Source organism: Rana temporaria, chromosome 4, assembly GCF_905171775.1.
Source record: "Rana temporaria chromosome 4, aRanTem1.1, whole genome shotgun sequence".
In the NCBI taxonomy this organism is placed as follows: Eukaryota; Metazoa; Chordata; class Amphibia; order Anura; family Ranidae; genus Rana; species Rana temporaria.
In genome coordinates this window covers 51,102,643-51,116,734 of record NC_053492.1, presented here as the reverse complement: position 1 = coordinate 51,116,734, position 14,092 = coordinate 51,102,643, and the positions used below count along the sequence as shown (strand labels likewise).

The following is a 14,092-nucleotide window of genomic DNA, read 5'->3' as shown; positions in this document are numbered from 1 at the left end:
AATGTGGATGATGTGGACGTGTTTTATTCAAATTAATTGTGACCCCACGTATTTGAAGTTTTTTACGAACGGCGCATGCCCCGTTCGTGAAAGAATCCCAGTGTGCATTCTTGAAACTACGCCGCAAATCGTCAATGCTTTAAACGTGAACGTAACTTACGTACAGCCCTATTCGCGAACGACTTACCAAAATTTTCAAAATTCGACGCGGGAACGACGTCCATACTTAAAGGAGTTCTCTGACCTAAAACTTTTAACCCCCGCTGTGCCCGGGCTGTAAAACTATACAAAATAAACTTTCACTTACCTGCCTACGATCCCCCGTTGTTCCGATATCGCCGTCCCGTTCTCCGGTCCCGGTCTCTTCCGCTTCCTGCGTGTCGGTGACTCACAGTGCGCTCAGCCTATCAGCGGCCGCAGCAATGTCCCGTCGCGGCCGCTGATAGGCTGAGCGCACTGTGAGTCACTGACACGCAGGAAGCGGAAGAGACCGGGACCGGAGAACGGGACGGCGATATCGGAACAACGGGGGATCGTAGGCAGGTAAGTGAAAGTTTATTTTGTATAGTTTTACAGCCCGGGCACAGCGGGGGTTAAAAGTTTTAGGTCAGAGAACTCCTTTAACATAGGATACGCCTCATATAGCAGGGGTAACTTTACACTGGAAAAAAACCTAACGTAAACAACGTAAAAAAATGCGCCGGGCGGACGTACGTTTCTGAATCGGCGTATCTACTTAATTTGCATATTCCTCGCGTAAATATATGGAAGCGCCACCTAGCGGCCAGCGTAAATATGCAGCCTAAGATACGACGGTGTAAGACACTTACGCCGGTCGGATCTTAGGGAAATCTATGCGTAACTGATTCTATGAATCAGTCGCATAGATACGACCCCGCAACTCAGAGTTACGACGGCGTATCCGGAGATACGCCGTCGTAACTGCTATCTGAATCCGGGCCAGTGTGTTTTTCATGCTGTCTTTTTATTGGGAGCTTGATAGTTTTTCCCAGGTATCCTGGGGATCTTACTGTAGCTTTCCATGTTGTCTGGGTATATCTTAACCTCTGAATGGTTGCCTACTCCTGATCCATAGCCATACCTCCCAACTTTTTGAGATGGGAATGAGGCACACCTATCAGAAAAAGTATGCAGGCATAGGACACACCCCTTGCCACGCCTCCTTAAAGGAGAATTGTACAAACCCACAAGTGCTTTTTTTTACCACTACTATTCCTTTATATTGGCTTTTGGAATTTACAAATGCAGCCATTTAGAAATTAGATGAAAGGTTTAGCGCTGGAAAACACGCTTCGATAGATACAAAGGGCATTTCAAATACATCTATATGGATCAGACCAAAATAAGGGGAAAATGAGTAGGAATGAGGGACAGAGGGACATTGCTCCAAATCAGGGACAGTCCCTCGAAATCATGGAAGTTGGGAGCTATGTCCATTGCTAAAGTTACTCTGGTCTACTAGGGTCCACACTAGGGTAGAAAAGGCCAGATATTATGCAAAGTTACTTGGTATTTCTGAATAAATTTAAGGGTCAGATATGTTTTAAATTTCATGTATCTTTTTTAAGTGAATAACCACTTTAAATAAATCCAGTTTTGTTTAATTTACAAACTCAGATCAAATATTATTTGCACCATTCATCCAATAAGTAATTTATGTTCAACCTGTCATTAATCACAACGTTCCTTAACAGCTATAGATTAATAAGGAGATCACTGAGGCAGGTCTGTAAAAGTAAGTACACTGTGTACGCTCTGTATTAAATACCATTGCTAATGGTTACTCAATCTTCTGTGAAGTTATCTTGCTGTGACAATGGATGTCTTGCTGCAATAAAATAACAATTTACATTTTACTTCATAAAACTTTATTAGCCCGTGTCTTATGTGGATACCCTGGCTCCCAGCCCAGGAGAAACCACCACAAGGGCCTGTTCCTGTAAACTGTATATTTCATGGGGAAGACTACCTGTCTGTGCTGCGTTACTTGCGTAGTATCAGGGCCATTTTTAAGGCAGGGCAAAAGGGGAAGCTGCCCTGGGCCCATCATTGTTGTGGGGCCCAAAGCAGCTTCCTCATATTTGCCAACCTTCCCAGTTTTAATTCCCTTGTATTTTTAGTGCCATGCTGTGTCCCAATATCTCAGTGTGAAGTTCTTTTACTAATGCTGCCCAGCTCTACCCTATTGTTGTGTACAGATGACTCACCTACAGACCAGATTCAGAAAGATCAGCGGATCTTTCTGCTGGCGTAACGTATCGCATTTACGTTACGCCGCCGCAAGTTTTTCAGGCAAGTGCTGTATTCACAAAGCACTTGCCTGTAAAGTTGAGCCGGTGTAACGTAAATCCCCCGGCGGAATTCAAATTCCGCGGGTAGGGGGCGTGTAACATTTAAATCACGCGCGTCCCCGCGCCGAATGAACTGCGCATGCGCCGGCCGCGACTGGATCCCAGTGCGCATGCTCCAAATGACGTCGGCAACTCATCATGCTTTCAACGTGAACGTAAATTACGTCCATCCATATTCACGAACGACTTACGCAAACCACATAAAAAATTCAAAACTCGGCGCGGGAACGACGGCCATGCTTAACATTAGCTACCCCTCATATAGCAGGGGTAACTATACGCCGGAAAAAGCCGAACGCAAACGACGTAAAAAAAAGCGCTGCGCGGTCGTTCGTTTCTGAATCGGCGTAACTCCTCATTTCAAAATAGTTAATATGCAAATACAGTGATACCTATTATAAATAAGGTGCCAAATGTGATATTAAACAGCGCTCAGAAAAATAAGTGAAAATGTAAATCAACAAATATAATATTGGTACAGTGACATAGTGAAAAATAAATAAATAATCCACCCTCTAAGTGAGTCAATATATAAGTGTCCAAAAATCCGTGCAAAAATTGCATCAAAAAATACCAGGTTGGCAAATAAAGTCCATAAGCTGCCTAAGTGAACAAAAATATATATATATATAAATAGTTCATAAATGGAGAACAAAGGAAAAGAAAAAATCCTTCCCGATCTTCAATAAGTGCTTTCACCACACCACAGTGACTGCGTGCTTCCACCACCCATCAGAAATGCAAACTCACCGCAACAAATGGCCTGACACTTTCGTGTTTAGGCACACAGGCTTGTTAACTGACCCCCTCAGTTTAGTTGATAGAACTCCTTCTTTTCATATAGAGTGGAGCATTCAGTTAAACAGATGGAGATCCGAAGCAAAAAGAAAACCCCAAGATAACAGCCATATGCAAATAAGAAAAAGAGAGCACAATAGTGTGATACTGTAACACAACTTTTAATAACACACTACAAATCTCCCAAAGAATGCACTCACAAAGGTAACTCTTGTTACAAGCAGTGTATAAATCCAAAAACTGACACGGTGTAAAACAAAAAATAAAGATATCCTCCAGGTGAACTAGTGGTCACAGCGGACCAACGAATAGCCCAAGTGTTACTCACAGCCCTTGTGCAGGTGTACTGGAGCTGCTGCTTAGGTAATTGAGCTGGTGGCAGATTAGACCATTCCACGTTCAAGCTTAGAAAGTTTAAGGTGTGCGGTTGTGACTTTAGTAATCACTCCCCGACATGTTTCATCGAAATGATTTCTTCATGATCGAACCCCATGAAGAAATCATTTCGATGAAACATGTCGGGGAGTGATTACTAAAGTCACAACCGCACACCTTAAACTTTCTAAGCTTGAACGTGGAATGGTCTAATCTGCCACCAGCTCAATTACCTAAGCAGCAGCTCCATGACTAGTGTAGTCCAGATATGACACAATAACCTTCGACCATTGAGACCCCATGTACTCCACCCCTTAATTGTCCCCCACTTACTATATAGTAAAGAGACCACACCTTTGCTTTGGAGTAAACTGGCCACAACAGCCTATTTTATTAAACATAAATTGCAATAAAACTCCAACTTAAATGAAACAGTAAATATCCAACGTCAAATGACATACAGTAAACCCCCACTCTGTTGGTCCTTTCTGGCAGCACACCCATTCTCCACCATTTTACCATATACCAGATGAACAATGCACTGCGAGCAAACATTAAACTTTTTAGGCCTCCAGTCCGTGTAGTACGCTCGGAGACAACCCCCGCCCGCAGTGCAAACGTTACAGTATCCCAACTAACCTTTCGCTGGGATACACTTTAAGGGGCCCATATATTGATGAGCCCCCCACCCCCGTTTTCACACGTTTTCTACTGCCACCATAAAGGACCAACAGAACTAACCGCCACAGCCCGAAAGGATGACACCTCCACCTTTAAGGGCCCCCACCCAACCTCAACGCTCTCTGGATCCCTTCTTGAATCCCCATCGACCACAGCGCAATCCCCACATCAGTCAGGTGGACCCCGTCCCTCCTCAGATACATGCCTACATTAGTCTCCAATTCCTGGTGGCGTACCACTAGCCCCCCAAGGCGTGCCAAAAATTTACCCACCACCCGGTTAACCCGAGTCCTGGCTCTGTTGAGCTTTGTAACTGACCGAGCCTTGCGCCACTGTGTGCGGGCGACAATTTCCGACCACACCAGCACCGTCCCCGGAAAAGCCGCTCGCAGCCGCTCAAAGTCCGCTTTGATGTCCGTAATCAGAGCCCTGATTTTCCGCACACCAAAATCATTCCCCCCCGCGTGTATAACCAGAACATCGGGGGGCCTGTCCAGTCGGGCGTACCTCTCGACCTCTGGTAGCACCCTACCCCACATCATCCCAGGTATCCCCAACCACCTCAAAACCGCTTCCTTCCTGGAAATACCCAGCTGCCTGCCTTCCGGCTTCTCATCAGCCCTTCTTGCCCCCCAGCAAACGTACGAATGTCCGAAAATCCAGACGAGGCGTGTAGTCCCTCCATCTGAAATGAAATAACAATCCACAATGCTCACCAAACAGACACCAACCCTAGCAAAAAAACCCCCCCATTTCATCACTCCCTTCCCCATCAACCAACCACCAACTGAGGCCGCACGTATGACCGGAACCTCCGTGATTCCCACCTCCCGATCTTCCGTACTGCCGCCTCGTTCATCCCGCACCTGGCAGCTTCGGTAGCCGCCCCGATACGGAAGGAGTGAGACGAAAACTCGGACTTGTCCAAGCCCATTTCTTGTAAGCAACTACGAAAAACCGCCACAAATTGGAACTTTGACAAGAAAGACCCATCTTCGTGCCTAAGCAACGGCCCGCCCCCTTCCGGCCTGACCCCCAAAAATGCCTTGAGCGATGCCACCGGACATACTCTGGCCCCCGGCAGGGAAAAAAGAACCACGTCCACCCCCCTGCCACTCTGGTCGGTTTTTGATCTGCGCAATCGAATACCCACCTTATCCTCCGATATCCACACATCCTCCCTCATCAGCCCCCCAGCCCTCATGCGAGAAGGGCTAACCAATTCACTGATGCGGAACGCGCCGTAAAATGCCAGCGAGAAAGCCGCCGCGAATAACAGGCATTCATACTGCCCCGTGCACACCCCGTCCAAGGCCTCCCTGATACTTACCAAATTGGCAAAAGAGACAGGCCTCCTGGCATCCTGCACCTTACGACCTTTCCTGTAGCCCTTCACTGCCTGTCTGACCCAGAAGTCCTTGGTCCAATCCACCCCACCCATAAGTTTAAAAAAGAACGCTAAACCCGCCAACTTTTTCTCAATGGAGGACACAGACACACCTAGCTCCATGTTCCTAGATACAAAATAAATCACCTGCAACCGCTCCTCTGGCCTCCCGCTCACGACCCCAGCTTCGGCACCCAACTCCAACCATTCCTTCCATACCTTGGCGTAGGCCGACCATGTGGCCGTGCAAACGGACCGCTTAATCCACGAGGCGGCTAATCCAGCGCCAGCTCCCAAATCCAGCCTGGGCACGGGACCCCGACCGCCTCTGCGGCCGGGGCCAGCTCTCTGAACTTGTCCCACTGAAAACGAGACAATGAATCAGCCAGCGTGTTCTCGACGCCCGGGATATGCACGGCATAAATGAAAATGTTCAGTTGCAAACACCTCAACACTAAATGCCGCATGAGCCGAATGACCGGTTGTGACGACGCGGACATGCGGTTCACTACCTGAACCACTCCCATGTTGTCACAGTTCAGCCGGAGTTTTAGGTTGCTGCAGGCCTCCCCCCAAAGCTCAATGGCTAACACCACCGGAAAAAGCTCCAGCAGCACCAGGTTCCGGAGAAAGCCTGCCTCCACCCAAGACTTCGGCCAAGGCTCTGCGCTCCACCGCCCCTTGAAGAAAGCCCCATAGCCCGTGGACCCCGCTGCGTCCGTTACCAGTTCCACGTCGAAGTTACTCACCGGACTGGACTGCCACATCGACCTGCCATTGTAGGATGACAGGAACTCATACCATACCTTCAAGTCCTCCCGATGCTCCTTAGACAGACGAATGAAATGATTGGGGGCCTTTGCCCCCGCCGTAGCCGCCGACAGCCGCCGGCAAAATATTCTGCCCATGGGAATGATCCTACAGGCAAAATTAAGTTTTCCCAGCAGTGACTGTAAAGTCCTCAGCTGCACCTTCCGCAAGCCCTGAAACTCTCTAACTTCCGCTTTCAAGGCCTCGAGCTTATCCCTGGGAAGCCGGCACTCCATTACTTCCGAATCGATCACTATACCCAGAAAACTAATCTCCGTCGTGGGGCCTTCCGTCTTGTCAGCCGCCAAGGGCACGCCAAAACGTCCCGCAATGTGCTGCAACGTTGACAGTAGAGTCGCACACACACCAGAGGAAGGCGGCCCCACGCAGAGGTAGTCATCCAGATAGTGAATGATCGAGTCCAGGCCCGACACATCCCTGACCACCCATTCCAAAAAGGAACTGAATGTCTCAAACAGTGCGCAGGAAATAGAGCAGCCCATGGGTAGGCACTGGTCAACATAGTATTGGCCCTGCCAGCAACATCCCAGCAGCCTAAAACAGTCAGGATGCACCGGCAACAACCGGAAGGCGGATTCGATGTCCGCCTTTGCCATTAAGGCCCCACGTCCGTACCGCCGTACCCACCGTACCGCCGCGTCAAACGACGTGTAGGACACCGTGCAAGCCTCCGGATCGATAAAGTCGTTGACCGAACCCCCTTTTGGGAATGACAGGTGGTGAATAAGACGGAATTTGTTCGGTTCCTTCTTAGGCACCACCCCCAACGGAGACACCACCAGCTCCGGCAAGGGCGGGGCCGAAAACGGCCCGCCCATCCGTCCTAGTGCCACTTTCTTGCCCAACTTTTCCCCCACCACCCCCGGATTAAGGAGAGCCGATTTCAAATTTCGTGCCACCGGCGGCACCACCACCAGCGAACACGGTATCTTGAAACCGTCCCTGAACCCCGAGGACAATAGTTCTGCCGCTGCCTTGTCCGGGTACCTACTTAGGAAAGGTAGCATCCTTTCCCCCTTCACCGGAGTCGTCCCTTTTTTGAGCAGCGTCACCGGCACGCTTTCCTTTTTTGAAACACTTGGCCGCGGGGTGGGAGCCCCCACACCCTGAGCACTCGTGCTTGAATTTACATGATCCTCCGAATTTGCAGGCGTTCTCATTGAACTGCCAGCAAACTCCCCACTTCTTACCGGCCGACGGTCCTGAGGAGGATGTACCCCCGGCCCCCCCGTGAAAAGACTGCGCCGGGGCCTTAGCCGCCGACATGAGCCGCATCCAGAGGCTGATATCTTTCTGATCCCAGCGCAGAGAGGGCCTAACTGCCCGCCGTTGCCGAAACTGCTCATCGTACCTGAGCCAAGCCGACCCCCCGTACACCCGATGCGCCTCCCCAATTGAATCCATGTACCCGAACAACGCCGAGCAATGTTCTGGGTTCTTTTCCCCAACGACGCTAGCCATAATGGCGAACGCCTGGAGCCAGTTCACGAAAGTGCGCGGAATCAACCTATACCGCCTCTTCTCCTCATCCTCCTTTTTAGAATCATCCGGCTTCACCCTGTCGAGGTTGAATTTCTCCAACGGCAACAGGGAGAATATCTCTACATATTCGCTCTTATAAATTTTTTCCTTCACCTCCTGCTTTAAATGACCCCCCAGAGGACACTCGTAGCATATATAAACCTCGCCCCTTGCCGCATCCGCAATACGTACCAGATCGGAACGAGTCACCACCTCCGGGGCCCCCCCTGACTTGTCTTTTCCCGTCCCCACCTGTCCTGCCACTGGGGCCACCGGGGGAAGCTGCGAAACCGCAACCCCCCCTCCGGCCGTAGCATCACCCCCAGTCGCGCCCACAGCCGCAGGTGCCCACGGAGCCACCTGTGGCGAAGGGCCCTGTACAGCAGCCACCCGGCCCAAAAGCTCCTTGAGGCCTCCCACCAATTCCGTCAACAGGGCGTCAGCCCCAGAGGCGGCAGGCGCAACGCCCGCCACCACCGGTGCAGCCACCGCCACTGGCGGCGGAGGTGCTGGAACCCCCCCCCTCCCCACTCCCAACAATTCACACAATGCGTCAGCTAAAGAGGATACATGTAAAGTAGTGGACTTACCAGGCCTGCCGGGAGACGCCCCCGCTGCCGTAGATTGGATTTCCACCGCTGCCTCCCTCTCTGGTTCCCCATCTTCTTCTTCCGATGGCACACCTTCTGACCTGTCCTCCCCGACTGGGATCGGTGCGGCCGACAGTCCCCCAGGAGAAGATGACCTGGAGGCCCCGGAGTCCCCCCTCCGTTCCGGCCGGCCTTTTTCTGATCCTCTGCCCCGCGTTGCTGCAGCAGGCAGACCACCCGACGATGACTCCGCGTTGACCGATGCCCCCCGCTCCGAGCCCCGCCCACCCACGGAACCGCCGGCCCCACGTGTAGAGGGCCCCGCGGCCGTGCCAGGTGGGTCTGAGGCCTTCCTTTTCCCCTTTGCCGCTCCCGTTCCTGCCGCAGGTGGAGAAGGTGCCCCCCCCCCGCCGCCCGCATTTGGGGAAGCGGCGCCAGTACGGCCCGTGGCCCCGCCCACCGACGGAGGTCGGCGGCGTGAGTCCTGCTCTGTCCCCCCCGTTCCGCTTCTGGTAACCCGCTTCGGCGGGGGGGCCGACCGCCCCCCCGGGGGGCTCCGGGCCCCCCTTGCAGTCCTGGATGAGGGCCCCGGGGAATAGCGGGCCGGAGGCCGCGACCTCCGCCCGCGTGGGGTCAACTCACCGCCGCCCGATCCTCCCGATCCGCCCGCCTGCTCCGCGACCCATTCTGCAGCGCGCCTCTCCAGCCAATCCGTGCCCCGATGAGCTGCCTCGGCCCGCAAGCGTGCGAGCACGAGGTCGATGGACGCCATCTTGTCTGTGTGAGAGCAGGAGGAAAAGCTGCTTCCTCGTTGCTCTCCTGACTGCAAGTGCCCGCCTGGCCCCGCCCCACCCTTTTATAGGGTAACTCCCCTGACACCAGCAGCCAATCCTGCTCCTCCTCTGAACTTGCTAATACTAACTCCCCCGCCCCTCTCTACACCAATCCTGCTCTTCCTACCTCCAACCCCCTTAAGCTTAACCCTTCCTGTGTCACTAGACACTCTGTCATGCCCGGCCCTCTGCTAGTCTTTGCTGTCTTTTGCTCCGGGCCTCCCTGTACACCTGCACAAGGGCTGTGAGTAACACTTGGGCTATTCGTTGGTCCGCTGTGACCACTAGTTCACCTGGAGGATATCTTTATTTTTTGTTTTACACCGTGTCAGTTTTTGGATTTATACACTGCTTGTAACAAGAGTTACCTTTGTGAGTGCATTCTTTGGGAGATTTGTAGTGTGTTATTAAAAGTTGTGTTACAGTATCACACTATTGTGCTCTCTTTTTCTTATTTGCATATGGCTGTTATCTTGGAGTTTTCTTTTTGCTTCGGATCTCCATCTGTTTAACTGAATGCTCCACTCTATATGAAAAGAAGGAGTTCTATCAACTAAACTGAGGGGGTCAGTTAACAAGCCTGTGTGCCTAAACACGAAAGTGTCAGGCCATTTGTTGCGGTGAGTTTGCATTTCTGATGGGTGGTGGAAGCACGCAGTCACTGTGGTGTGGTGAAAGCACTTATTGAAGATCGGGAAGGATTTTTTCTTTTCCTTTGTTCTCCATTTATGAACTATTTATATATATATATTTTTGTTCACTTAGGCAGCTTATGGACTTTATTTGCCAACCTGGTATTTTTTGATGCAATTTTTGCACGGATTTTTGGACACTTATATATTGACTCACTTAGAGGGTGGATTATTTATTTATTTTTCACTATGTCACTGTACCAATATTATATTTGTTGATTTACATTTTCACTTATTTTTCTGAGCATGGTTTAATATCACATTTGGTACCTTATTTATAATAGGTATCACTGTATTTGCATATTAACTATTTTGGATTCTATAATTTTTAAAGCAGCAGCTCTTGTATATTTATTAATTTATTCATTTATTTTATAAATATCACCAGTGTTCACATTTATTCTCCAGCTACGCGCAGTGAGGGTGGCTCACATTAGACGGCCCTTATCTCCACCCCTTTTTTCCGTAACTCCTCATTTGCATATTCCTTGTGTAATAATACGGAAGCGCCACCTAGCGGCCGGCCTGGTATTGCAGCCTAAGATCCGACGGTGTAAGTCACTTACACCTGTCGGATCTTAGGGATATCTATGCGCCTGATTCTATAAATCAGGCGCATAGATACGACCGTCGGAACTCAGAGATACGACGGCGTATCAGGAGATACGCCGTCGTATCTCTTTCTGAATCCGGCCCCCTGTGTTTACATGTAAATAATCTGCATTGATATGTAAATAGCCGTGGCCCGGCTGCATTGATATTTAAGAGGCTGCATTCATATGTATATCATGCCCCCTGAGGTCATATCCACTATCACCTCTGCTGAATGCTGCCCACTGGGATGGTAAAGGGGCATGCTTGGGAGTCCTGCCTACAACTGTGATCATTATGCCTAATATCAGCCTGTTCTGCAAAGGTAAGCAAATTAGAGGTGGAACTAGGGTGACCACGTGTCCGGGACTGTCCCACATTTTGGAGGTCTGTCCCGGGTCCGGGGCACCTTCATTCCAGGACAATACAGTGTCCTGGAATGAAACTGACACCACCGCTTTACTCACTGACAGTACGTGTCCTGACCGGGAATGCCTGGAGGAGCACAATTCCGCCCCCTGCTTGTGATGGGAGAAATTATAAATCCCGCCTCTTGTGTCCAATCACTGTGCTGTGATCCGTGTGAGCCTACAGCACAGCCAAGCTGAGACAGAGACCCTTAGGTAGATTAACACACATTGGCCTAAATTTAGGGCGGCCTAGCCTAGCTTTTTTTAGGCTACACCGCCGTAAATTAGTTAGGCTAATTGTTATTCACAAACTACTTACCTGCTAATCTACGGCGGTGTAGCCTAAAACGAGCGGGCGTAAGGGCGCCTAATTCAAATAACTTGGAGGGGGGCGTGTTGTATGGAAATGAGGCTTGACCTCACGTTTTTTGACGTTTTTTGACACTGCGCATGCGCCGGGCGACTACATTTCCCAGTGCGCATTGCGGCTAAGTAGGCCGCACGGGCCTATTGATTTCGACGCGGACGCAAACGACGTGAAAAAATCGAACCTCGCGGCGGGAACGGCGGCCATACTTTAACATTGTTATTCCACCTCATAGGTGGAATAACTTTAGGCCGCCTAAGGCCTTGCAGAAACGACGTTAATCGACTGCGGCGGGCTCGCGTTCGTTCGGGAATCTTTGTAAATGCTCATTTACATAATCTACGCCGGCCGCAATGGAAGCGCCACCTAGCGGTCAGCCAAAACATTGCAATCTAAGATAGGACGGCGCAAGCCGTCCTATCTTAGATATGTTTAAGTGTATCTCTGTTAGAGAATACACTTAAACAAACGCCGGCGTAGATTTAGAGTTAGGTCGGCTTATCTACTGATAAGCCGGCCTAACTCTTTGTGAATCTACCTACCTGTTTTGAACATAACAATTTGGATCAGAGTCTACTAATGCTCTGATCACCCTCTAAATTTCAATAGCACCGGTACTTGGAAGTAACCAGGCACTACGGGCCAGATTCACAGTGGAGATACGACGGCGTATTTGCTGATACGCCGTCGTATCTCTGTTTCTATCTATGCGACTGATTCATAGAATCAGTTACGCATAGATAGCCAGAAGATCCGACAGGTGTAATTGTTTTACACTGTCGGATCTTAGGATGCAATACCGCGGCCGCCGCTGGGGGGAGTTCGCGTCGTAAACCAGCGTCGGGTATGCAAATTAGGAGTTACTGCGATTCACGACGGATTTTCGCGTTCGCTACGTCGCCGCTAGTCTAGTTTCCCGTCGCAAAGTTAGTCGTCGTTTTAGGTGCCCTAACTTTAGTAAGCAAGCGCATTGCTGTCTAAAGTATGGCCGTCATTCCCGCGTCGAAATTTAAAAATCAACGTCGTTTGCGTAAGCCGTCTGGGAATACGGAATTACGCTACGCGCGTCGCTGTTCGAAAAAATGACGTCACGGCGCGCAATGCACGACGGGAGTTCGGAAACGGAGCATGCGCGGTAGGTCCGGAGCGCGCCTAATTTAAATGGCACACGCCCATTTAAATTGGCCCGCCTTGCGCCGGATGCTGCCGGCTGGCGTAGGTTTTCATCGGTGAATCAGGCACTTGTGATGAAAAATTGTGGCGGTGTAATGTATCTACGATACGTTACGCCACTGCTCTTCTATGTGAATCTGGCCCTACATGTGTAAAATTGTCGGTGCTATACAAGTACCTGTAATAAGTAATGGCCAGGCAACTAGCATCTTCCAAAATAGGTCACTGATAATGGCTTCTGGATTTATCAAAGGCATGGCTTACTAAGCAGACCAAAATAATAGACAAGAAGCAACAACAGCCACCTTCAAAGCATTGTGAAATGTAATTATTTGTGAAAAGCTCAGTCTATTACAGCTGTAAGTTAAGCCTGGAAGCTAGCCGACCCCTCTGGTGACCGGCTAATAAGCATTACATAATAACTGTGTGCTGTTCTGTGTGCCTGTCACCGTGGGGGTTTTGTTACTTATCGGTATTTCCATCAAGCCCAACTGACTTAAAACACAAAAAATCTGATAAGAGCGCAGAACATTCAGATTAGATTTAGAGTCTCTGAGCCCTGGGCCGCTTCCAGCCAGAAGACGTGAATTGAGAACGATGGCAGGACTTTGATGTTTTGTTACACAACGAGAACAGCGCTCTATGAGATAACCGATTCATCACCTCGGCTTTTTGGCTCTCCCCGGATAGACATTTAAAGAGACCCTCAATCAAAAGACTAGATGCCTACCATAAAAGAGGTATTATGCCAGTGCATGGGGCGCATGGGCGCCGTCGCCTCTTTCCTGGCAGCGTTCTATCACCATAGATAGATTAATGCATTGCACAAATCTATCTATAGTCGCCACTGACACCCCCTATTCAGGTGTCCGACCCCTCTTTGGGCACCTGAATTACAGTGCCGGGGTGTTTTTATGAAGAACTTGATTAGAGCCATGGGCCATAGGCTCTAATAGGTGCCCAAAAAGGTGAACAGTGGTCGTCATGCTGGGCGCTCGCTGTTCACTCAGCGTTGTGTTAGCAAAGCGAAGGAATTTTCTTTGCTAATACTGAACCGCCTCTCAGCCAATCAGGCGCTCGGGTCTGTTACCTGTCACCTGATTGGCTGAAACATCAGGCGCTGTGATTGGACGCCTGTTAGAGAGGACAGAAGAAGATATTGAGTGTCAACGATGCACACTGGCAGCATTTGATGGGGCACAGTAGCAGCAATTGATTGGCACACTGGCAGCATTTGATGGGGTACAGTAGCGACAATTGATGGGCACACTGGCAGCATTTGATGGGGCCTCAGTAGCGGCAATTGATGGGCAGACTGGCAGCAATTAATGGGTACAGTAGCTGCGTTTGATCGCACAGTGGCTGCGCTTGATGGGCCCAGTGGCTGTGTTTGATGGGCACAGTGGCTGCGTTTGATGGGCACAGTGGCTGCCTTTGATGGGCACAGTGGCTGGCTTTGATGGGCACATTG

General features: G+C 50.2%; 1 protein-coding gene across 1 annotated transcript in view; it reads right to left on the bottom strand.

The window, feature by feature from the left end:
- Positions 1 to 14,092, bottom strand: part of KCNK3 (potassium two pore domain channel subfamily K member 3) — a 160,979-nt gene that overhangs the window by 100,655 nt on the left and 46,232 nt on the right. The window lies entirely within an intron of this gene.